Source organism: Perognathus longimembris, chromosome 5, assembly GCF_023159225.1.
Source record: "Perognathus longimembris pacificus isolate PPM17 chromosome 5, ASM2315922v1, whole genome shotgun sequence".
Classification (NCBI taxonomy): domain Eukaryota; kingdom Metazoa; phylum Chordata; class Mammalia; order Rodentia; family Heteromyidae; genus Perognathus; species Perognathus longimembris.
In genome coordinates, this window is record NC_063165.1 from 71058410 (window position 1) to 71084956 (window position 26547).

The window sequence follows — 26547 nt, forward strand, 5'->3', positions numbered from 1 at the left end:
ACAGAGATATCATTTCTAAATGTAGTCTGGTTCACACTGAGTGGAATATAATCTAAGCATCATAGAAAAACACAAAAATCCTCATTATCAGATTCTGGTGTGCTGATGTACGTATATTTAAGTGTGGAAATTAAGTCACCAAATCTCTCCCACCCTACTGAATGCTGGGTATTGTTAGCTCCATCCAGCATCTCTCCATACCTGAGACCATGAATGTCTATACTCACAAATCAGCACATCACTGTATTTTTTTTCTTTCTTCAGGAGAAAAAAGAATGTCTTTAGCCCCTCACTGAGTGCACGGTAGAGCCTTGTATTATACTCAATAGAAAGTCATGATTTTTATTCTAGTGCATTAGTGTTACCTGTGTCTTTAAGTCTTTACAGATTGGGATGGAGGTGTTCTTATTACTTTTTTATTTTTATGCTACATTTTGGTTATCTTAATTATTCATGCATCTCCCCATTTCCTCAACTAGAGGTCAAGTGTCTTGACTCTCATCTGTATCACTAAACTATGATAGCTTTAGGCTCTTAGAATGTATTTAGTTGTTTTTGTCTTTCTTAAGTCAGTGTTAAGGTGATAGAACTAAACATGATATTTGAACATCAAAGAAATTCAGTAATTCTGGATGTATAATTTGTAAATTAATTCTAGTTGAGAAAACATATGAACAGCAGAGTAGACAAGTTTATAACTCTTTAACAAAATAAGAGTTTCATTATAAATAATAGATTTAGAAAATGTTAAAAGGAATAGTAAAATTATAGGAGTAGGCTATATTAGGTACCTGTAGAGAATCCAATACTTAGCAATTCACAATACTCTAGATTGTGACACACATTTGGTAACAAGTTGGCATTCACAAGTGAATGGAAAGACCTAGAAAATTTTATATTAAATTAAGTAAGCCGACCAGAAGAAAAGTAAGTTCCATGGTTTCCCTCATATGTAAGAACTAGGATATTCTTGAGAAGATCTCAACAATCCAATTGTTTAATAATACAGAGGATCATGTATAGTGAATTGTCCCAATATGAACACTAAGAAATGGGAACAAGAAGTTCTTATTATGTACTGTATGTAGTTTTTTATTTAGATTATTTTTGATTCTTAGTCTTATTTTTTTTCTTTTTTTCATCTTTCTTCTGTACCTTTGTCTTGTTTGTAACAATATTCAACCAGGGGAAGGGAAAGTGAATCACAGAAACAATGGGTCAAAGGACAAACTAATGTAACAATGATACTCACTTAACAATAGGTTGGATGTCAACCTTACGACTTAGGGAAAGATTAAGGTAGGAGCAAATGAAGGATAGGGTGATCTTGTCTAAAAATGAATGTAATCTTTACCCTACTTATGTAACTGCAATCCTCCTGTTCATCACTTTTAAAGACAAAAATATTAAAAAAAAAAAAGAAAAGAAAAGAAAAAGTATTTTAAAAACCTTTGTTTTTCAGTTTTGAGGGAAATCTACATTTTTGGTTTATTCGCCTAACTTTCTGTTAGGAATTTAAATGGAAAAGAAAAATATGCAAATAATTGAAGAATTCTTCTGTGTTTAGATATTCCAGATTCATTTTTGGGAGCTTGAGAAACTCAAAACACAAAATAATAGCTCCAAGAGAAAGTCTCGACCTGGGCATTTGGTGTACATGTCCCAGTATGAGGCCCGGGAGCCAGTGTAAGCCGGTCCAGGCCAGGAATGAGTATCATGGCCCCAGTGCTCCAGCAGCAAGAAATGCATAATTTCCATTTTTGATCTAGGTGACGATGTGCCCTAAAAAAATTAGTAGTTTATGTAATTCAAGGATATGAGGTTGGAGTTCCAGAAGGTCTGGTAGAATTTCAAATTAGAAAGGAAAACAAGCCATGAAATCATTTGGATTGCATTTCTAAAAGAAATAAGGAGAAATCAGAAAACATGCATTTTTATTACTAATATTTATTCTTCATAGATCAAGTATTTGTGCTTCAGTACAGCCAAATAAAAGTTCAATCCATTACAAGAATGGAAGTGCTCGTTGGTGTTTATACTCAGTCCTTCAGCCATCCAGGTGCATTCACTGACCAAAAGCAACTGCCTCTGTGTACTTTGCTCCACACAAAGGCTGCCACCAAGAACATCGTAGGCTGTACACAACACAATTGTGGGGAACATCACTGTGAGGGAAAATAAAGTGAAGACCTTTCCCAGAGTTGGTGTGGTGTACAATGTGTTTATTCTACTTACAGACCCCCAGAAAGTGGAGACACTTCAGCTAGCTCAGTTATCAATATTTTATGTTATTTAACTCCTGCTAGAATGTATGCTCCCTAATGACAGAGATTTTCTTTTGGTTTGTTCCCAAGTACTTAAAACAGAAGAGCACCTCTAGGCATTCAAATAATATTTGTTGTATAAATAAGTAAAAACAAGGACTGTAATGCTTCAGTATATTTTTTTTAAAATGTATAGCTAGTGGTTACACAAAGATAATGGTAGGAAGCATGATGAAAAGAATGGATGCGGGCTGGGAATATGGCCTAGTGGCAAGAGTGCTTGCTTTGTATACATGAAGCCCTGGGTTCAGTTCCGCAGCACCACATATATAGAAAACGGCCAGAAGTGGCGCTGTGGCTCAAGTGGCAGAGTGCTAGCCTTGAGCAAAGAGAAGCCAGGGACAGTGCTCAGGCCCTGAGTCCAAGCCCCAGGACTGGCAAAAAAAGAAAAGAAAAGAATGGATGCCTCAGTGTGTGAATATGTTAAGGGCCGGCTCATGGGCCTTTGAAGAGGAAGCCCATTATTACTACCTGAAAAATAAAATCTAAATCTATACCTTTCTTATTGGTACAGAATGTGCGTACCACATTATCACCCGTCACCTTCCCTTATTTTGTTTCTGACTCACAAATCATGGAGTCCAAATTAATAAAGAAAATAGCGGCCCTCAATGGTCAGATGAGAGACCAAGTAACGATCCTGAAGGCCAGCAGCCCTGATGACACACTGAAAAGGCTTCCTCTGAAGAGACAGACCTCAAAACAAGAAATGTCTGTCTCTGGAGAAGACAGACCTCTGAAACCCAATGCTGCACAGGCTAACGGCCATGTTAAAGATGATGTGTTGCCTCATTTTTGTAAAACTGATCAACAAAAAAAGGTAACAACCAAAAATGAATTAGTATATGTCTAGGATAATCCTAGCAGATGATCATAATAGCTCAGTAGCAATGTACATATGAACAAATAAGATGACACTAAAAGAAATGATCTCCAAAATATGGAAGCAAGTTGTTTATCATTGAAGTAATTATTTTCAATGTACTATGTGAAATTATTTGATTTTCATTTGTACATCTTCCCTATGATTTTGCCCCTGTTGTCAGTGTATTTGCTTCTGGTACCCTGGGTGTTTTATATATGTCTGACTCAGTTAGAGAAGGGAAGGGAAGGGAAACATATAAATGGTGAGTAAAAGGATAAAAAGCAAAGCAATGCAACAGCAATACTTATAAGAGAATATGTAGCAAATTAACTGTACAACTGGGGGGGGTGAGGGAAGAGGGAAGGTGGGAGAAAGATGAGAGAGGGGACCAGAAATGGAATTAATATATATAAATATATTAATATATATTAATATTTATATATATATCTGTAAACCCTATTTACTTAACCTTCACAACAAAATTAATTAAATTTTTTATTCAAAATTTTTATTATCAAACTGATGTACAGGTTACAGTTTCATACGTTAGGCACTGGATACATTTCTTGTACTGTTTGTTACCTTGTCCCTCATACCCCCCTCCCTCCCCCTTTTTCCCTCCCCCCGCCCCCCGGAGGTGTTCAGTTCACTTACACCAAACAGTTTTGCAAGCATTGCTTTTGTAGTTGTTTGTCTTTTTTTACCCTGTGTCTCTCAAATTTAAAATATGAAATGTAAATATGAAATAATGACTTTGGAATATGAGCATAGAGAAGGTAGTTTAAAGAAGCATGTCTGAGCTGTGTACAATGTTTCACCTCTGTAATCCTAGCTACACAGAGACAGAGTTTGGAGAATCATAGTACAAGGCCAGTCTGGGTGAAAGTATATGAGATTTCCATCTTAACCAATAAAACAAACTGGAGTAGTATTGTGTTTTTGTCACCCTGTCTTTGTGGGAGGCATAAATAGAAGGGTCTTGGTCCAAGTCAGCCCCAGGTAAAAGCTTGAGATCATATCCTAAAACTTACTGAGACAAATGAGGGCTGTGGATATGGTTTAAGGGGTATAGTACTTGCCTAGGAAGTAGCAGGACCTGAGTTAAAACCCCAAAGCTTCTAGAAATTTAGTTAATTGTGTTGTAGTTTTTTTTTTTTTTAAATAAAACAGCACCCTACAGGAAACAGGTGTTTTTTTTTCAGAGTTGACAATTTGTGGATAATACGTGGACAAGATGCCTTTAAAGCAGCTGAGGTTTGATTTTGTGATAAGATAGCAAAGCAGGTGGATCTGAGTTTGCTCTTCTCAGGGTTTGTATGCATCTTTCAAACTGGCAACAGTCAAATTTTCAGAGTACGGGGCACAGGCCCCGAGTGGCCTTTTCTCTCTTCTGATTACTACTTTCACCAGCATGCTGGTAGCATAGTCTAGCACATTCCTTTGGAACACAGGTGTTATACAGTGTGAGAATTCAACTGAGTGAAAATAACAAACAGTTTCTCAAATAGCATCTTACTGAAGAGTATACAAAGCTGCCCTCTCAAGAAGGCTGCTCTAAATCTCATACTCATTACTGACAAGGATTTATTGTAAATCTTTTCACTTAACCAGCATTATTGTCAATGAACATAAACAAAAGGCAGATGTGACAGGTGCTTGCTCCACACAGCAATTTTAGCTGTTGTATTAAAAACGGCAAGTTTTTGAAAATCATACAACCACAGGAAAGTGCCCACCTTCTTATCTACACCAAGTGTGGGGAGGTAGACAGTGTGAACAGGTATAAAACAAACCTTGGCTGGCAGTAGATGGGAGATAACTAAATTTCACTACATCTCTAAAAAATATGTATTTCTCATTGCAATGGTGTAAATAACTTTTTCATTTGGTGTATAACTTATCAAGCTCTGTGTGTGTGTGTGTGTGTGTGTGTGTGTGTATAAACAAAGATATGAGAGGTAGGAGGTAACCAGTTCATGTGTAAATTCTAAATTCTCCTAAATAAAGTTTGCCTCTGTTTCATGTGGATTAGGATATTTCCCCTAGTTATGTGATGAAAACTGTACCAAATCATCTATGAAGGCCCTGACTCATCATTTATCTTCTCCCCCTTCTCTTCCCTTGCCCAACTACTGCCAGAGCAAGTGGTCTCTGTCTTCCAGATTGGAAGCTTCTGGTAGCTGACTTTATGAATGACCAGTGTTCTGTACGTTCAGCTCTGTGACCATCAATCTTTTTTTTTTTTGCCAGTCCTGGGCCTTGGTCTCAGGGCCTGAGCACTGTCCCTGGCTTCTTCCCGCTCAAGGCTAGCACTCTGCCACTTGAGCCACAGCGCCGCTTCTGGCGGTTTTCTGTATATGTGGTGCTGGGGAATCGAACCTAGGGCCTCGTGTATCCGAGGCAGGCACTCTTGCCACTAGGCTATATCCCCAGCCCTGTGACCATCAATCTTGATCTCCTAACAACAGTATGGCATATGGAGTTCTTGCCTTTCATTTCTAATTTCTGCATAGGTTACACAAATGTTGTCTTCATCAAAACTTAACAGAGGTAAAAATCTCCTGAACTGTGGCCCTCAGGAAAATAATTGTCATTTTTTAATTCTACTTAGGATCCAGCAAATGAGGAGATATAGGTTCTTAGTCTCAACTTGGATTTAAGAAAAAAAGTAGCAATAGTAAGAACAGAAAGCCAATGGAGGGACTTGACACTAATTACTTCCATGTTTCTTTAAACCTTTCCCAGACTTTGGATCATAAAGAGTTGATTAGATCTGAGGATATCCAAATCTCTTCCTTGAAACTGTTATCTATTTTCACATTTTCTCTCAATTTTCTAATTTAAGAGAAGAGAGAATAAGCTGATTAGTCACATTTAGTTCCCATTTATCTCTAAAATAGGGCTTTAAAACAATTTGGGATTTTAACTTTTCATCTGTTTTCCAACCAGAAAAAAAGGCCCTGATGCATAGCATAGACCTTTAAAAATCCAATTTCAAATCATTTTCGCCCTACAATTTTCATAAACTTGCCCATTTTTATAGATATTTTTCATTTTCTACTCCATTAACACTTGATACAGTGCAAATTCACTGAACTTTTTCTGCTGCAGTCAAGAATGGGTTTGTGATAAATGCTACTTCAACATTTTCTCTCTTAATAATCTGATTCAGTGCATAAAATTCCTACAATTTCATTGCAATAGTAATTATATTCCTCTATGCCCTCAACAGAATTAGAAATTTAAATTCAAGAATGATTTCAGTATACAGTCAAATCTCTAGCTCAATGACCTTAATAAAATAAAATAAATCGAACACTTATGATAACAATAGACTCAAACGTGGTTTCAAACACTGAAAGAGTAGAAACAATCAATTTTTTATTCATGTATAACTTTCTCTGAAAGTACTGCCATACATATATGTACACACACACACATACACACACACACATACACACACACACACACACACACACCCAATACTGGGGCTTGAACTCAGGGCCTAAGCAACACTGTCTCTTTAGTTTTTCAGTACAAGGCTGGCATTCTGTCACTTGAACCACATCTGGCTCCATTTCTGTTTTTTTAGTAGTTAATTGAACAATATAAGTACCATGGATTTTCCTGCTAGGCTAGCTTCAGTCCATGATCCCCAGATCTCAACCTCCTGGGTGGTTAGGCTTATGGTCCCAAGACACAAATACTCAGTTGTTTGACCATGTTTTTAAATCAAACTGTCATTTGTGATTTCCCTGTTAAACCAAGAAGCATCAAATACTACATGTATGCAATATCTATAATATTGTACTACCAGCTGATATGTTGGGAGAATGTAGTCATAATAATAAATGTACATACATGAAAATAGAGCTAGGTAACTGGAGCAGATGGGTGGGGTTGAGAGAAATGGGATAAAGAATAAGAGAAGGGGAGACATTGATCAAAATACCTTGTACTCACAAATTGATGTGAACCTAAACCTCTTTGTACAACTACTTAAAGATAATTGTTTTCGTCTGCTAAATAAATTCTTGATGGTTTTGTTTTTAAATCTGTTGCATTAAGAATGCTCCATTAACAACATTCTTACTGCAAATATTAATCTAGTAGTTGTTACTTAATGGACAGTGTCCACCAATCTGATTTTCTCAAGAGTAAGTTTCAACATTCTAGCAGCTGATGCTGCACAACTTTCTTAGAGCTTTGGAGCAAATCAAAGGACTCCAAGTATGACTTAATAACACTTTGAATTTTAAGTATGTTTTTGTCCTCTTTTATTTCCCTAAGTATGTGGTGACTTACCTAATTCTAGCATAGAAGTAAAAGAGAAGAGTGAATTTCATGTAATCAGTTGTCAGATATCTAGTTCTATTTTAGATGATAATGTTGTAGCTGCCATAATGAAAGAAACTAGGCTCTGAAATGGACCAAATTTCAAGATATTACCCTTAATGATTTTGAATAAATTAGGAAAATGCTAAAATTCATTCTCCTAATTAAAAATGGAACAAAATTGTATCTTTTAAAGGAGTTGTAGAGAGGACAGACATGATATGATATGTCTAAATTACTCGGGGAAGTATCTAGTACACGGTAAGAATTTCAAAAAATGAAAGCTGTTATTATGGTTGTTTTCTGTGTGCTTAGTCTTTTACTTTTCACAATTACTATATTAACTTTAGTTTTGCTAATAAGGAAACTGAGGTAGAAAAAGTAGATGTGACTTTTTGAGGAGCCAGCACAAATATGGCCCACACTCCATCAATTCCATTAAACCTCGGTCAATTTCTAAAATTATACCTGAAATCATGTTTGTCCGTGGATAAAAAATCCCTATCAGGATTGAAATTCGTCACTAAGCTGAGTTTTAGGCTGACTTCATTTGAACTAAGATTTTTTTTCCTTTACCCTAAATTATCTGTACATCAGCTAATTACATCAATAAGTGACTAATTGGTAGGTAGCTGAGTGAGCAATTATCTGATTTCCACATTTAAGTGATGTTTATTTCAAGTGTCTTTCTTGCCAAGCTCTAAGAAATCAGCCTCAAAGGTTCAGTATAATACAATGAATTGAATTCCCATTATGCCTTTATGAATGCCCACAAAGGAATCAAGGAAACGTCCATGAGCATCTTTAGTTTACTGTCATCAGGGCTCAAAATACCAAGTTTCTCTACCCTCTTACTATCATCTCTAGGTATTTATAAGAATAAATGCCAAGGGCCGAACATCACAGTTGTCCAAATATCAAAACTGTAGGCCAAACTTCCTCAGATGATGTACCCAGAAGACACATGACAATAATCTAGCTATGAAATTTGCTGAAGCTGGAATAATCATTTGGAGATCTGAATGGAAAACAAAAGCATGTGACCTGGGCAGGATTCTCACAACCACCTAGCATGGACCTCCTCTGCGTTTACAGACTGCAATATGTGTAATGCAGAAGGAATAATTTAACCCCTATCTTGTGTTACATGGACACTTCATTTCAGTGGATAATTCAATATTGTTTTTCAACACTGGACATTTCCCTCTGTATTTTCAGTGTACCATCCTCTATTTTATTGAGCAAATCTCACAGTAGAAGAAAAATAATTCAGGAATACCTACTTTTTAACAATATACTGAACTACAAATTATTTTCTTTATAGGAATGTCTCACAAATTTTCTTTCCCTATATCATCAAAAAAGTTTATTTTCTAATTACCATGTTTTGTATTAGAAGGCTCTTCAATGACATACACACATTTTATTAAATAAGTGACCCTGAAGTCATTTAATTTGTTCCCAGTGTATCTGAACCAAATAGATCATTTTCCTCAGAAATTTTTCTTACTTTAATTAAAACAGCCAAAATCCAATAGCACTTTAAAAATAAGTGACTAGATTTAGAAAGGAGGGTATTGAACCTAGAAGCTCAGAGATGTGAAACTTCCTAAAATATTAATCATTGTTTACTCATAAAGAGAAATACAGAATAAACAGTTCCAATATATTAGGATCTTTGCTACTCTCTGTTTCAGATGAACATGATACATGTGACCATGAATAAATATAATTAAACTAGCAGAGGCTTCTGAAGTTACTTCTAGAACCTGAGAATCAATGCATCTTTGCCTTCATATAATGTAGATCTTAAATAGGTAACTTTTCTACTAGATATTCTAGGACAGGTTTTATTCCACATTTAAGATTTTCTTGATAGGTATGTATTTTCCAGATACCATTAAATTTTGTATGTATGTTACTTTTCCAATCATCATCAATATGAAGAAAAATTAAGTTGTTTTAAATGGGAAATCTGAAAGTAATGGTTTCCGTTCACTTTTTTTTCCATGTAAAAGTAATCAATTCAATTTTCATGGTCAGGTTGATACTAAGCAGTGGAAAATGGATTCTCATACAGCGCCATGTACTTGAGATAGTTCCTTTGGTCACAGAAGGGTTTCAATACAGTGTGAGATACTCAATTGAACAGTAGACTAGAGTATGTGCTACTGTGTATAGAAGTTAGGCCTAAAATTGGAAAAGAAGAGTTGTGTTTAAAGAATAAAGGAAGATCATCAGTGGCATAGGATATATGGAAGTCATTAGGAATTATAAAGAATTCTGTAGGAATTGCATAGGTTTGCATTCTCTCCCTTCTCCACTTAACAGACTTGAACTATTGTAAGGAAAAAAATGAAAGTATAGAAAAAATATATGAAGACAACTAAAGAGAATTCTAAATAAGTATGCCCAGATAAATTACAACAAACAAAAACTTCTCAAACAGAAGTGAATGGAGATATTCAAGAAATGGTTTCTCATGGACTCCCTCATAGGGAATAATTAGCACAGGTTTAGGCTAGTCACAGCACAGGATCACAAGAGCCTAATAACTATGCACTTATGAATGCATAAGATGATGCTAAGTGAAATGAACTCCATGTTATGGAAACAAGTGTTATATCACTTTTGTAATTACTTTCAACATGCCATGTGAAACTGTAGCTTCTTTTGTTGATGATCCTCTTGTATAACCTTCCTGTGGTTGTCCCTGTACTATCACTGTATCTCATCTGAGTACATTGGAAACTGTATATATTGGTATTAGAACTAGGGAAGTGAAAGGGAACATCAAAATCGAGAGACCAAGGATATAAAGAAAAACGACTCCAAAAGCAATACTTGCAAAACCATTTGGTGTAAACCAACTGAACAACTCATAGGGGGGAGGGCATGGGGGAGGGTGGAGGGAAAGGGAGAGGGGGGAGGATGAAATGAGGGAGGAGGTAACAAACAGTACAAGAAATGTACCCAAGGCCTAAGATATGAAACTGTAACCTCTCTGTACATCACTTTGACAATAAATAAGAAAAAAATTTTTTAAAAAGAAATGGTTTCTTCCAAACCATGCACAGAGCAGACATAACGACCTCATGGTTCTAGCAAAGGTTACACGGTGCTACTCCACCTTCTGTGACAAATGTCCACTGCCTGTTTTTGGTGATATTATCACAGGTGAGAAATTAAATTGTCTACCACTTTATAAAATCTAAAATGAAATCAAAGAATTCCAGTAAATCTGAGCTTCATTTGTCTGTATTGTCCAGAGTCCTTGCCTACAGAATGAATGAAGTATTTCTCTGTGTGAGTGAATCTAGCCAGTGTATTCAATATTGGCTGACCAGCAAAATTCACCACTAGATTAGAAAGTTCAGCTGGATTTTTACATTGCATTGTATCACATTGATGGGAAAGCTTCTTTGCAGACAAGAACCGAGATGGTAGTATGCTGGAACATATGTGCAGAGATGGGTAGTGGACGGGATATCAGGACAATTCCTGTGGTACAGTTGTGTCTCACTCACTGTTTGGCTTCTTTTCATGCTTCAGGGCATCAGATTGTTGCATAAAAAATGGCAAGAAAATTAGTGCCTGCATTTTCTACTTCACAGGATGGACTTGGGAGGTTTAAATAAGTTGTCCATGAAATAGTCTGTAGACTGTAAAGCATCAGTCAAATAAAAGTTATAATTACTGTATTTCACATCACAGGAGAAAAAATATCTAACTATATTTGGTCTTGTAATACGTGTAAGCTTCTACTGACAGATCTAGTCATCAAAGATAAAAATATACTTAAATTGAAAAGTTACTTTGAATGAAGCTCTAAGCCATCAAAATGTGTAATGCACATAATTTTAACTTTTACGTTTTATGTTCTTTGTTCAAGAGTTCATATATGGGGCTGGGGATATAGCCTAGTGGCAAGAGTGCCTGCCTCGGATACACGAGGCCCTAGGTTCAATTCCCCAGCACCACATATACAGAAAACGGCCAGAAGCGGCGCTGTGGCTCAAGTGGCGGATTGGTAGCCTTGAGCAGGAAGAAGCCAGGGACAGTGCTCAGGCCCTGAGACCAAGGCCCAGGACTGGCCAAAAAAAAAAAAAAAAAAAGAGTTCATATATGTATACAAATATATTAACATATATATTTATTCAAGCAGGAAACGTAAGGATTGTTAGATATGCACTATTTGAATTAATTATACTTCATAACAACATTCAAATCAATCTGCATGGGAAAAGATGACTCCATCTCTTTAAAAACTCCCAGTAAGAGTTTGCACAGGCAACAAAATATCTGTATCTTTCATATATATTGGAAAACGATACATAATCTTCCTTTTGATCTACAAATATACATTTAAAATATCTGACTCATTCCAGATAAACCATCTGAATGCAGATTACCAACACAGCACTAAGCCATTGTAAAAACATTGCAAATAGTAGAACACTCTGAGCTTCCAAATATACAAATAACTGTGGTCCCAGGAAAGCAAAACAGACTTTCCAGTTAATCTTAAATTATAGAACGAATGCATTTTACACTTTTTACTGACAAAATGAAAATATACACGGATCAAACTACTTCAGCTATAATAAGATTATGTTTGCTGGAATAATTATTTGCATGCAAGTTTTGTTTTTCCTGGAGCATGTTATAAACATAGGCATACATATTCTATAGATAAAGAATATAGTCTTGGTTAGACCCACTATTAAACAATTACATTATAAAATATTGTTCAAATTTCTAAGTATGAAAAAAATCTGTTATGTTATAAATTAAATGAATATAGATTGTAAGCCTCGTTTTACATAGACTAAATTTATCTACAGTTCAAGGCCATTAAGTTATCAAACCATATAAGACTTCTTCAAGGTTTACCCAGGTCTAGACAATATTAAGTTCTAGTCTCACATTGGCTTCTTTATTCTACCCCTTGTCTGGTCACAAGACAGAAGGTGATTCCAAGGGCAGCCAAAGGCAAAACTTGACTCAAGAGAGTGTGTGTCTAGAGTCTAAGCCTGAGGCTTCCCCTACAGAGCTCACCACATGCCTAGGATATTCCTCTCCCACAGGCTTGAGACATATCCATCGCCCATGCTACTCACATTGACCCTTTGGACTGCTATGGATTATTTCTTAATTCAAGGATGCAGTGGCAGAGGCAGAAGGAATGATTACTGACATCCTGACTGTGCCCCTGGCTCTGTACTAGTTTTCTATGTTATAAGAGTATGAAATGCTCTAAAGGTAATTGATAATAGGTGACAAAATGTTGGCATGGGAATTCAAAATTATGATCCCTTTTTCCCCCCATTAAATGAGGCTACCTCCTTGAAAAGACAAAATATTTTACATCCCATTAAGATATTTTTGTTTGGCTGAAAGAAGCAAAGATATTAAAAGTAAAAACTAAAACAGTGCAATTTTCTCTTTTCTTAAAATGGAATTATTCCACGAAAAGATACAAAACGGAGGTTCTGCCTGTTGTTATCTGTGAGCTCTTATGGATTCTGAGTGACTGCCAGTCCTTGAAACCCATGTCCATATTGCCTCTGTGTCCTGGGATACAAAGAACTAGGGTAGCCACTCTCCAGTTTCTTATGTTGCTTCTGCCTCCCTGTGACATTTAAAGAACTTTCCATCTCTCTGGTGTCAAAGAGAATTTAAAAATCAATTTAATTACTGACCACTCCAATATTTTACTAAAATGTATCTTTTATTTTCTATTGATTCATTCATTGAGTACTACCTATCCCAGACAATCTATGAATTCTGAATCATTTTCTGTAAACCAGGTAAGTAAGGGACAATCTCCAGACTTATGATGTGCTTTCAGACCATGCCAGACTTAAAGAAATTACAGTATCTCAGAAACCATATTCTATATTGTGTTTTGTAAGGCACCAGCATACTGTGAATATGTGTGAGTCCCTGGGTATACATACACATACATTTGCAAGCAGGCATGCATGTTTACTTGTAGAATATTTTATTTGAAAAGAGGATCAGCCAATGTGAGACTAGAACTTAATATTGTCTAGAGGAGACATGTCAGAGGAGAAGGTGACATCTCACATGACAAAACCTCTTCCTTACATTTGGCTCTAAATCATGCCCACTTACCCAAACTTATGGCTGAGCATCTATGCAGAGTATTGCTTCTGCTAGATCATTCCTCTCAGCAGTTTCAGTGTGTGTGTGTGTGTGTGTGTGTGTGTGTGTGTGTGTGTGTGTGTGTGTGTGTCAGTAGTGAGACTTGAACTTATGGCTTATCACTTTTGCTTGTCTTTTTTGCTGGAGTTCTATCACCTCAGCCACACCTGTACTTCTGCCTGTTGCTGGAAAATTGTAGATGAAATTTTCTGAAATTTATCTGCTCCAGTTGGTTTTGAACCATGATCCTTAGATCTCAGCCTCTTGAGTAGCTAGTATTGCAGGCACGAGGCATCAGCACCCAGCTGCAGAACAACTAATTTTCCTTAACTTCCTCTATATTTAATTTGGTTTCTGAGTTTGATATCATTTAAGGAAGTCAATTGATCTCCAAATTTTCTTACTGCTCCTTCTTTGCAGTTAATGAAAAATTACAAGAACGATATTAATTGCAATATCTTATTGCCTTCACAGTTTGGAGTCTAATAATGAAAGCAGCACATGCACTCCATTATTTTATAATAAATGGCAAAAGTAAATCAATTGGAACTATTAGAGGAACACAAATGAGAGTTCTTATTTTCTGTTGAAAGGTGATAGAAAATAGAGAAAATGGACTGTCACAATTTGAAAAGTAGAGACTTTTCCACATTAACATAGTCAAGAAAGAAAAATGAAGGAGGGTGTAACAAATATGACAAGAAATGTACTCACTACCTTATTATGTAACTATACACTCTCTGCACATCATCTCATTAATAAAATTAGATAATAATAATAAAAAAAGAAATGGCTCCGAGTGGAGACAAACGTTCACTTTAGCAAGGAGACATAAGAACAAATAGCACAAAACAACTGTGAGATGAGGAACCAGGAAATCCCATATTTCCTATCTTCCTCGGGTATGAGCTTTATTTCAAAATTCCTCCACATTTTCTAGAGAGACAGAGTCCTGTTGGAGCAATGACTGGGTGAAAAAGCTAGGATTCGATTGTACATGTGGGAGAAGTCTGATGCCAGCAGAAAGTGGTTGTCTGTGCTGCTACCCTGTGTTTAAGACAAAGGAGACAAAGCACAGGATTCCTTGACATTACACAGCAAAACTTTCCAAAGACAAGATGTGTTTGTCCTTGTGTGACTACTTAAAAAAAAAAAAAAGAACTACATCCCAATATCCTCAGGTCTCTAGTCTGAAATGTGCCCTTTGTTCTGTAAACATAAACCACCCCTGGTAGCATGCACTCTCTTACCAATTAAAAGCAGAGGTCTGAGAATTCTTGGGAGATTTACTGGGAGCTATGCCAGGGCCTCTCCCTCTCCTCTCTGCACTGTCCTTAGGTGACTGAAGTAATCAGTTTTGCTGTCACAATATCTGTTGGACTCCACCAGAAACGTTTGTGTTTCTCCCTCAATGCAAAATGGTTCTCTAACTCTCCATGATAGAATACTGTACTGGTTGTACCAAATTTGGACAGTCTGATAAGATTAATTTCATAGTTTCATAGATTAATTTAATAGTTTCATCTTAATTCTGCTCTGAGCTTTCTCAGTTTAACTAAATAACTTCAATGCTCTCTGGCATCATGCTTCAGAGCAACTTTTGCAGAAAATCCACTGTAGAAACAATGGTTGGGTTAAAGTGTGTGCCTGGTAAAAATCATATTCCAGAAGATGATGCAGAGGTGATATCAAAATGGCTGGACATTGTCTTGAGTCCAGAATATTTGGCATTAAGTCCAGACACTCAGCGAAGCCATAAAGTGGAAAAAAAAAACAACACTTGAGAGAAAAACTGCACATTACTGAATACTGCTTGGATAACCACCTCATTTGGACTTAGAAAAACTTCAGCCCATATTCAAATGGAAGGGGAAAAGAGCCCTAGGCAAATACCAAATTGATTCCTTAAAGAAACATTTACATTTCAGAACCAGAAAGCTATCATTTTGATTTGTTGGAAAGTCACACTGTAGTGTTTCACAGTCATTGTGGGTAACCCAGATGAGACTGAAATGCTTAGTGTGGCCCCTAAGTACATAACCACTGCAATCTCCTGCTGATCTGGGATGTGCATTCTTCTCTCCCAGGCTGCTCATGAATTGTGTGATTTCCTGGTATTGAATTATGAAGAAAGATATCAATAAACACAGCAGGATATTTGCTTAAAACCTTTGCCTATACAATAGGTCTATGAACAAAGTTAATGCCTAGAAATTTCAACAGCCAACAGCTGGCCATGTAGATTCATATGTGGGGACATTTTATCAAGGGAATTATAGACACTGAAAGATAGGAACAAACAGATATGGTTATTTAGAAATTCTAACACATATCAAGTAAATATCTTAAATGTAATTGTTTAGGTATAACTAGAGTCAGGTAAACACTCAATTTTTCACTTCATAAACGAAATCATTACTACTAGCTACTGAAAATAGAAAAAGCTGCTTCATTCTCTGAAGAAGTCGTGCTGTGCTCTACTCTATCTTGGATTTTGACTATGCACACAGCTGTGCATTCAACAGGCAGATTATATATGGACCATGAAAATGCCCAAAACACAGCAAGCTCAATATTTTCACTATAATATGTTGGATATGTCACAAAAATGTACCAAAGTAATCATTAATAAATTTAGTTTACTTGTTACTTGATGTCTGCCCCCTGTCCAAATTCTCATAAAATTATAATTCAGTGGCTAAAGTCAGTGGTGTACATCTGCAATCTTAGCTTCATGGGAGGGGAAGATAGGAGAATCACATTCTAAGGCTGACAAAGAAGAAAACATAAGACCCTATCTATTAAAGAAGTAACTCAGGAAAGCCCAAGTGTATGGCTCAAGTGGTAGTGCACTTACTAGCCTAGCCAGCACAAGAACTTGAGTTCAAATCCCAATATTAATAAAGAGAAGAAAATAAGAAAAGTTTTAAATACAGGTAGAGAATATAAAGAAAATAGAAATTCACAGCTCGTATGGATATTTATTCTTCCTTACTAAGTTCTGGGAACAACAGATCAACAAGAAAGCAAATTATTAGAGACCCATAATACATAAAGGACAGACATGTACCTATGTAAATGTGAATTCCACCTTATGAGTCTTATAGTTGGGAACAAAATAAGTATCCAAATACACACTACTCAACTTACAAAGAGATCTTCCATGATCAGGCCAGTATTATAGATCCTTAGTATATAAAAACATATGATTCCAAAGGGGGGAAAAAACCTAAATGCTTGGGAACAAAGAGTTTGAAACTGTAAAATTTTACTCAAATTGACCTATACCACATGTTATGAGTAGCCCTTTTAATTTTTGCCTATTGACATTTTCAATGAGACTCAGTGCTATTTAAATGGGAACAACTAGGAAGAAGAAAAAATATGGACTACTGTATATTTTCATAGAGCTGGCTACTTTTTCACATTTTAATGTTAATATAACAGTTCACTTGTATATGATTATTGGTAATAGATTATACTGTGTATGCTGTTTGGGTTCTGGCATGATATGACAGTACCATCTTGCCTCTCCCTCTAGCATTTCAATGTGAAGCCTCAAGTGGATACTGGCTAGAACTAGGTAACTGGGAGTTAGAAACATTATACCTTTGTTGTATTTTCTGCACACTTATATTTTATTACCGTGTTACATGATAATTATAACAATATAATTATTATTTTTACTAAGAAGTAAATATCTTGAAGCATACTGTAGCATATTTGCCTCCATTTCCCCACTAAGCCTATGCAATATTTGACATTGTCTGTAATAAGTATACGTATAACAGTATGTTTAAATTCTTCAAGAATGTTTTTAATTAACACGTTCCATATGGTGGGAATATTTTTAACAAATAATTAGGTGGAGATAGTTTATGATGATGTATTAGGAGAATTAAGAGATTGAGTTTTGCAAAGAGTATAAACAACTTTTTATTAAAAGGTGAGCATTTAGCTTCAAGAAAATCAATTATAAAAAGAGTTCTCTTGGGAAGAGAAATATAAAACGATGTTCCAAGGTCAAGAAGGCACTTCAAGCACACAAAAATATGAAAAAATTATATCATGCAAGTTAACAAAAAACCATATGTCAATTTGGCAAAGAAAGGTTATGGTTTTGTTCTAGCTGTATAAGGAAATATAGGTCACTTGGGTAAAGATAATTTCCAGCATCAAGACTAAATTAATTGCTACCCAGATGATTAATATTATTAAAAGTTGATATTTCTGAAATTTATATCAAGTACTACTTGAAAGAGTTTCAAAAAACTTCAGAAATAAGGCAAGAGGCAGCTAATAATTTATCCACATAAAGCCAATGTTAACAAACTGAGATTCTTTGCCTTTAAAATATTACTTGGACTTTAATGGCTGACATTTTTTTTCATTATATGAAAGCTGTTCTTTTCTTTTATATCTTTAGAAATAAAATGATTACAAGTTAGCCTGTGGAAAAGAGTACATTCCTAAAGAAAATATTAAAAGAAATTTAATAAAAGTTTGCATTCAAAGAAAGGTCTTAGTAATACAAAACTATAATTTCTACAATAAATAGTACAATGAAATTTAAATATATTCAAACAGCTTTTATATTAGTTAAATGCATAATAGAGCTCATGATGAAAACATTACAATTGTATCACAATTCTTAAAGAAATACATTGTGAGTAGTCCTAGCAAAACTAATTTCATGATGAGTAGATTATAAAACCAGTGTTCCGATATAATTATATTTGTTGGAGAATTTGTAGACATAATAAAGAATAGTTCCTCTTTTGTAATCAATTTTCTCCTGATTTATTCCTTGGATGAGAATTAGAATATCAACAAGATTCATTATTTACATCCATTGAGTCAGAAATGAACCTAATAGTTATAAAACTGTGTGTTTCCTTTTCAATTCTTGCCATCAGATCATCAAACTGCCCTAATTTTCATTTATTGGTTTTGGACACTAAACAAAGGCTGCCTGTTCAGGAAAATTGAGCAAACAGAGTAAATAATATAATAAATAAAAATAAGATAATGTTATCTACCATGGATCTAAAAGACTCAAGAATGAGTGGCATTCTCAGGCTACATAAAATGTTTTAACTAGCCCGGCATCCAGCCACTCACTAATATGCGATCCCTAATTACTATTGCAGTATTGCACTTTTTAACACAATCAAATCTAATTGACCAGAAAATTTCGGTTAGACTGTACTAAGCTAGGGCGAAATTTTTACTGTTATTAGTCTGGTTTCCTTGTGAACATCTCAACTTTACTGCATCATTAAACTTTAAATTAGATTTTGATAATAAGAATATTTTATACACATTTTTCAAACAACTGCAGTGTTCACAAAGGAGTTACAGTACTCTTAAATTCATTGTCATCTTTTTAAAACATTTAAGTTACGTCCATTCTTTCTGGGTACTTATCAACAATGGTGATTGATTTAAATTAAAGACTTCATTTAAAAGCCATTTAATGTAAATGTCAGATGTTAAAGGTGAAATTATGTTAAGTAGATATTAGAGCATCTTTCAAGGTATGGAAGGAATTCAAGTCAGGGAAATTTTCCTTTGGGAATTATTGATAGAGAACAAACATGAGAAATGGCCACTATACAATGTCAGTATCAAGATTACCTTCTGCTTATGATGGGAATCAATGATCTATAGAGTAGAATAGAAAGTCTTGTCACTAACCCTGAGTGTAAGAAGACCTTAAACAAATGAGTTGGCTTGTTGTTTATATTTCCAACTTATCTATATACTCTCAATTTCAACAAAACATTGAACATAAATATATATATATGGATTTCTTTTCCTTAAAGAGAATAAAATGCTTAATTCTTGATTCTTATAATTTATTTTTTACAAATTTATTACAGAAAAGAAAACCAAAAAATAAAAGTAGGAAAAGTAGTAAACCTTCTCACATTGGTCTATTTTAACTCCTAACAGACCTACATCTGTGCATCTGTGTCCTAATTTTACAAATTAATGTGGAGCCTTCAGAGAATATAACTGAAGATATATAAAAAAGGAAGAGGCTGTATTTTTCTTGGGTTAATACAAGTTAATACAAGATATGAGACATTCAAAGAAAGATCTAACCAGTTTTGATCAGTTTCAGCATTGCTGTCTCATTTATTTTACTTTGATTTAGCTCTCAAAGAAATAGACAACAAATAGTCAAAGTCATTCGAACATAGGTAGACAGTAAAATGTAGGAAATTTTTTTTTGTTTTCTGTGCATGTGTCTGTCTATCCCAGGGTTTGAACTCAGGGCCTGGGTGCTGTCCTTGAGCTTATTTGCTCAGGGTCGGCACTTTTCCACTTCAGCCACAGCTCCATTACTGGCTCTTTTGGTGGTTAGCTGGAAATAAGAGTCTCAGGGACTTTCCTTCCTGGGCTGGCTTCAAAGTGTGATTTTCAGATCTCAGCCTCCTGAGTAGCTAGGATGACAGGCGTGAGCCACTGGCTACTGGCTTAATCACTCTTCTTTTTTCTTTCTTTTTTTTTTTTTTCCTTTTGTTGACTGTCTTGAGGCTTGAACTCAAGGCCTAGTCACTGTCCCTGAGCTTCTGTTTACTCAAGGCTAGACCTGTACCACTTGAGCCACAGAATCACTTCTGACTTTTTCTGAGTAATTCATTGGAGAAAAGAGTCTCATGGACTCTGCCTGGGCTGGCTTCAGACTGCAATCCTCAGATCTAAGCCTCCTGAGTAGCTAGGATTATAGGCATCGCCCTGGTGCCTGGCTGAAAATCACTCTTAATGTTATGGGATTACATGTGAAAAAGTAACAGTAAAAGTAACAGTTTCTCCTAGCATTTGGAATTAACACTTGAAAGACATAGCAAACTTCAGACACCTTGTCTATTCTCCAAACATATCATACCTCAAATAAATTGGCTTGTCTATAAATGTGAAAGCTTCTGAAATGACTAAGTGTGTGATCAAGAAACAGAGCAGACATTGGGAGAGCCCAGCTACTGATATAAAGATCGCAGTCTCGTACAAGTTTCCCTTTATTGTTGTTACAATGCCTGTGAATATTGTCATGGGTTCCATTTCCTTGAGGATATAAATTCTGATTTAAATTGGGCCAAAGAAAATAGACAAGACCCTATGAACATATTGACTTGGCCTCTTTCCCAACTTCCTCTAGGCCTGCTGCCTAATTGCCATTAGCTCCTGATAAAATGGACTTACATTCTTAGCTAAAATGCAGGTTTGGAAGGCAGTAATGGGTGATAAAAATGAATAAGAACATGTTTATTACCCTGAAAAAGGTAAAATAAAGAAAAACAAGAGAGATAGCTGAAGGACTTAAAAATTATGCGAGGAAACAACATTTATTTAAGCTGTCAATTTTATTTATTCTATATGAAATAGTATTTTAATTAAGACTTTGATTGATGTTAAGCAACATGAACTGGTACATTCAAGAATCACCAAAAGATCCAGAGAAGTGGTTCAAAACAGCCTGACACTTTCATTAGGGGCTCACAGGATCACATACCACAATGAATAACTATGAGAGAAGCTGCTAACCAGTAATGAATAAGATAACTTTCTGTTGCTACACTCTGTGTTACATTCAAAGTTCTTATTCTAAGTAAATGGACAAACATTTAAAAATGGCTCAGAAGAAAGGTTTGATGAATCATGTAGTATGGATTAATATTGTTCAAAACCATTATTTTTCTGGCCCACATGTATAAAATTCTAGCAACTTAGGAAGCTGAGATTCGCAAGCTCACTATTTGAAGCAAGTCTGAGTGGAAAAACCTGGAAGACGCCATTTTACATTAGTCAGCACAAAGCTAGGCTGAAGGTAGGGCTCAAGTATTTTATAGCTGAGCAAGAATGTCACAGGACCTCAACTTCAAACATTGGTCCCAGCCAAACAAATACAACAAAACATTATTTTTTTCTCCCTTGTTCTTTTAAAATTCAAACTTAGAGCCATATTCTACCTATTTTTTTAATTACTGAAAAGGAATGCAATTAGATTTAATTGATACAAGGCAATAAAATATTAACAAAATTATATAGCTATGTATTTGAACTGGAAAGGGCATTAGGAGTTAATCCATCCAAAGGCCAAATTTCACCCTCCCATCCATCTAATCTTTCCATGCCCCTCTCCAATTTATTTCTATGTCCAATTGAAATGTTTTTTTTATCTGAATGACTTTATAAGCAGCACAGCCTTTCCCCTAAGATGTGTTATAAACTTGCATCCTGATCCTTGGAGCTAAATAAACCTGTTATGTGCCTCTGATGAAATCTAATCTCTTAAATTTGGAAGCAAGGGAATTGTCAAGGTTAAATGATTCATCTGAGTATCTAAAGTATGCTGGTAAGCATGTTGGATCCACTCTTGGTTCTGTAATGTGCCTTCAAGTTATTGTCACCAAATAGAATGTTACAAATAGTAAACTGGAACTAGCATATACATCAATGACAGCAATGCTTGTCATATAAACTGTTTCTAAATCTTACAATCAGATCCTCCCCCTTCCAAACTCAAGTGGTTCAGGAAGGATTATAAATCTCCTGAAGATCTGTTGTCCAACTCCAATAGCTAAGTGGAAATTCATCTACAGTTGCCTCTATCTCGATGAACTTGAAAAGGAGAAACATGTTCATTTATGTTGCATTTTGTCACAAATGACATAGCTGTGGCTTTTGAATATAGTAAGTGCTTCTGCTTAACAAGAATCTAAACAAATTTCATTAGTCAAGACTTACAATTGTACAAAAAATTGATAAACACAGAAAGAAAGATCAGTCTAAGGCACATTAATATGATGCTATAGAAAGTAGTCTCAAATGTATAAGTGATGAACAGAAATTGGAATCTATCAAATTGCTCCAGAATGTATTTTCATTATATTTCTTTTTCAAAATTAATAGGAATAGGTACATGACAGAAGGTTGTCAAGGCACCAAATTAAAAGTCAATTCAAGAATAAAAGCCTTGCATTCTAATTAAAATAATTATGTCTTACTTCAGTGGAAGGATCCCAGTGCGATCAGAGGGTCTTTGCAGGTTACAGGAGACTGACGATCCGAGCCCCAGCTCTTCAGCCAGGTGCCTGCCAGTCAAAGCTCATTTCCTGTTCATAAATCACAAAACAGAGGTAATCAATTTCAATTCAGAGCTGTACAAAGCAATTCATCAGTTGGCTCCTGAATTTAATTTTATACTGAATACTTTCTAAGTGTCACTTTTCAGGTCTTTTTTTAATTATAAATACATTTGAATTCTGTTTGGACTTTTGAACATCAAGAATATGCATAAAGATATTTTCACATGCGCCTTTTCATCTCAAGGACAGGTGTCTGGACAAACAACACAAATACTTTGCTCCCTTGTTTCTATTTTCACGTGTTTACATTTGTACCTTAACTCAGCCCGCATCATTTACTCTGTAAAGCTCATTTACTCCATGACACACACTACTAAACATAATAAAAGATAAAGAGGACGACCCATAATTGGACACAAAATGATATATTATCTCCTTGGAGAGAGAGGGTAAGTAAAAGAAGAGCTGTGTATGAGAATAGATCTAGGGCAGGAAGTCTGGCTCTTGGTTGAACATGTATGTGTCCTTAGATATTTTCTGTAACTCCTCAACTCTGTATCCTAACATGGAAATAGCAGGTTTTCAGAATTTATTTGAGAACCAAAGACTTTGTATACATGGTATTGCACAGTCTAATATGTAGCAGACACTCCATAAATGATTGTCATTATATAGCATTGACAATTAATCTGATTTTTTTTTGTGTGTGTGATGGTACTGTGGATTGAACCCCAGACCCTGTACTTTGCAGGCAGGCAGTCCACCACTTTTCACTATGGTTACTTTGTAGGTAGGGTCCTGTGCTCATTCTCATAATCAGCTATCATTACCATGCTCCTACATATCACCCCTGCCTAGCTGAGATTACACAAATGTAACACTGGTCTCAATTTTTTCATTGAGATGAGGTTTTGCTAGTGTTTTTCTTGGATTGGACCTAAAGGAAAATTGTCCTGGTCTCCATCTTTGTAGTAAGTGTCTGGGATTTATTTTTCATTTTACTTTTTGAGTAATTTTTTCTTATTTACTTTAGATATTCTAATGATAAGATTATTCTACATTCATGCTAACAGGTTGTGATATGAAGTAATAAACTCCAATAAATTTATACTTAATCGAGTACAATTAAATGCAGTTAAACTTGTATTTTATTTTAGTAAATATAAAGCTGAAATTTTCCTTCTCATTTTTATTCATTAGTTTCTACTTGACACATTAAAATTGCATATATTTAAAACTGTATATATTTACTAGCTTTCAATATATGTATACATCATGCAATGTTTAAATATTTATTTTCTCATTTTCTTGTGAGAAAAAGTCAAAACAATCTTTTCTAACTTTTATATAATGTAAACTTTTCATCATTTTCATTAGTTAACCTACTGTGCAAAAGAACAAATTATTTCTACTAATTATTCTAGTATCTGACATACAAAATGATCAACCTTCCCCGTTGTCTGTCTCTGTCTTTCTGTCTCTGTCTCTCTGTCTGTCTCTCTGTCTCCCTCTGTCTCTCTGTCTCTGTCTCTCTGTCTCTCTGTCTGTCTCTCTCTCCATAGTCTCCCTCAGACCGGTAAATATTGCTCTTTGTCTGATTTTTATGATATCCAATTATTAAATTTTTATGTGTGAATGAGAAACTTCCCTATCCCTCTTTCTATGTCTGGTTTATAGCATTTAATATAATGTCCTCTAGTTTGACCCATATTGCTTTAAATTAAAACATTTCACTCAGTTTTATGACCAAATACTATTCTATTGTGTGTGTGTGTGTTTGCCACATTTCTCTACCCATTCAAACCTTGATAAATATTTTCCTATTATTGTGAATAGGACTACAATAAATCTGAGAGTGTTAAGATATCTTTTCAAACTACAAATTTCCTTTGGGAATATAAGAAGGCACGGGATTGCTCTATTATGTGGTAGTTTTAATGGTGCTTCTTTAAGAATCCTCTGTATTGTTTCCCAAAATGGCCGTACTAATTTACACTCTCGCCAACAGTGTGTACTTACTCTTTTGTTCCACGTACTGTCCAGCACTGGTTATCATTTGCTCTTTTTGCGTATGAGCCATTGTAACTGAAGTGAAGTGATAACTCACTAAGGTTTTGGTTTGTTTTCCTTGATGATTAATGATTTTTAGCATTTTTTCATGTCTGTGATTGCCACTTTGAGGGCTTCTTTTGAGAAATGTTTATTCAGGTATATTGAGCATTCCAAAAAATAGATTAATTAGTTTTGTTTTTAAGTTTGTTATCTTTATATATTCTGGAAATTAACATCTTTCAGATACGTAGTGTGTAAATATCCTCTTCTATTGTACATTCTATAGATTTTCTCTTTACTCTCTTGATCATTCACTTGGTTGTTCCCTGTCCTTTTTTATGTCATTTTTTAATCTTCATTTTGAAATTAAAGGATGTTTTCCCCTTCTTTTACAATTTTCTAGCCCCAATAAGCTGATAGTATTTTCTTCAGTCAGAGAGCACAAGCAGTATCATATAATATAAGTAAAACATTCACACCATTTCCAGCGATAGTGTTTTTCTAACTAGTTCTCCTTGGTTTCAAAATCTCACCTCTTTCACAAACTTCAAATAATAGGAAAAAATAACATTCCATAAAATCTTTTGAGTACAAAATTACAAGGTAAAATATCTATTCTTAAATTTTTATGTTAAATGTCTTCTGCTGTCAGAGAAAATATTCATTGTAGATTCTGAGGATTCACTAATTCAGAAATGCCATTGAGTCCTTTCTTTCATCACAAATTGCAGAGCCTTTTGATAAGGGCAATCTAATAGTTTAATACATAAATTATAACATCCTGGATTTGTTTGTCCTCAAATTTTATGGGCCGAGTATTTATATCCCTCCTTAAATTTCTATTGAAATCCTAACCTACAAGAGTTTGTTATTTGGACATAGTTCCTTTGGCAAATAATTAGTTGTAGATGAAGTCTTTTAGGTAGGATTATCCTAATGGGATAAGTTACTTCAAAAGAGGTGAGCAAAGATCTTGTTCCCCTCCCTTCTCCTTTCACATTCTCTCTCTCTCTCTCTCTCTCTCTCTCTCTCTCTCTCTCTCTCTCTCTCTCTCTCTCTCTCTCTCTCTCTCTCTCTCTCCCTCTCTTGCCAGTCCTGGGCACTGAACTCTAGGCCTGGCTTCTTTTTTTCTTCAAGGCTAGCACTCTACCACTTGAGCCACAGCACCACTTCTGGCTTTTTCTATATACGTGGTGCTAAAGAATCGAACCCAGGGCTTCATATATGCGAGTCAAGCACTCTACCACTAGGCCATATTCCTAGCCCCCATTTCTTTCTCTTAACACACCCTATGTAGGATATTTTGTTACACAAGCATAAGCAAACTAATACATTAAATAAACTCTTAATTCAAAAAATCATTACATGAATTGCTAGTATGGGCACACATATAGACACACACACACAAACTCATGCATGCACAAACACATACAATTCAACATAGTTAAGAAAATATTCTTTGTGGAGATTTAAAAGTGCTATAGAATGTGAGGGGAGTGGAAAAATCTCTACTCAATTTCTAGCCTTTATTTTAATTCCACAACATTCTTCATAACTAAAGTGTATATTGAATTGATTCTCATTATAGAACTAATAAGGGTATCTATTCTCCTTCCCCGTAGCAGAAGGAAAAATCAAAGAATAGGTTTGTGTATGAAGAAACATCACAAGAAACGCTATGCAAGTCATATAGGACCTAATTCTTTGT

The 26547-nt window shown here is 35.2% G+C and overlaps 1 protein-coding gene across 1 annotated transcript in view; it reads right to left on the reverse strand.

Moving 5' to 3' along the window:
• Positions 1-26547, reverse strand: part of Naaladl2 (N-acetylated alpha-linked acidic dipeptidase like 2) — a 1189792-nt gene that overhangs the window by 974972 nt on the left and 188273 nt on the right. The window contains exon 3 of the mRNA XM_048347096.1: positions 22707-22814. The gene's annotated coding sequence lies outside the window, so the exon portion shown is untranslated. The remainder of the gene's footprint in view (positions 1-22706; positions 22815-26547) is intronic.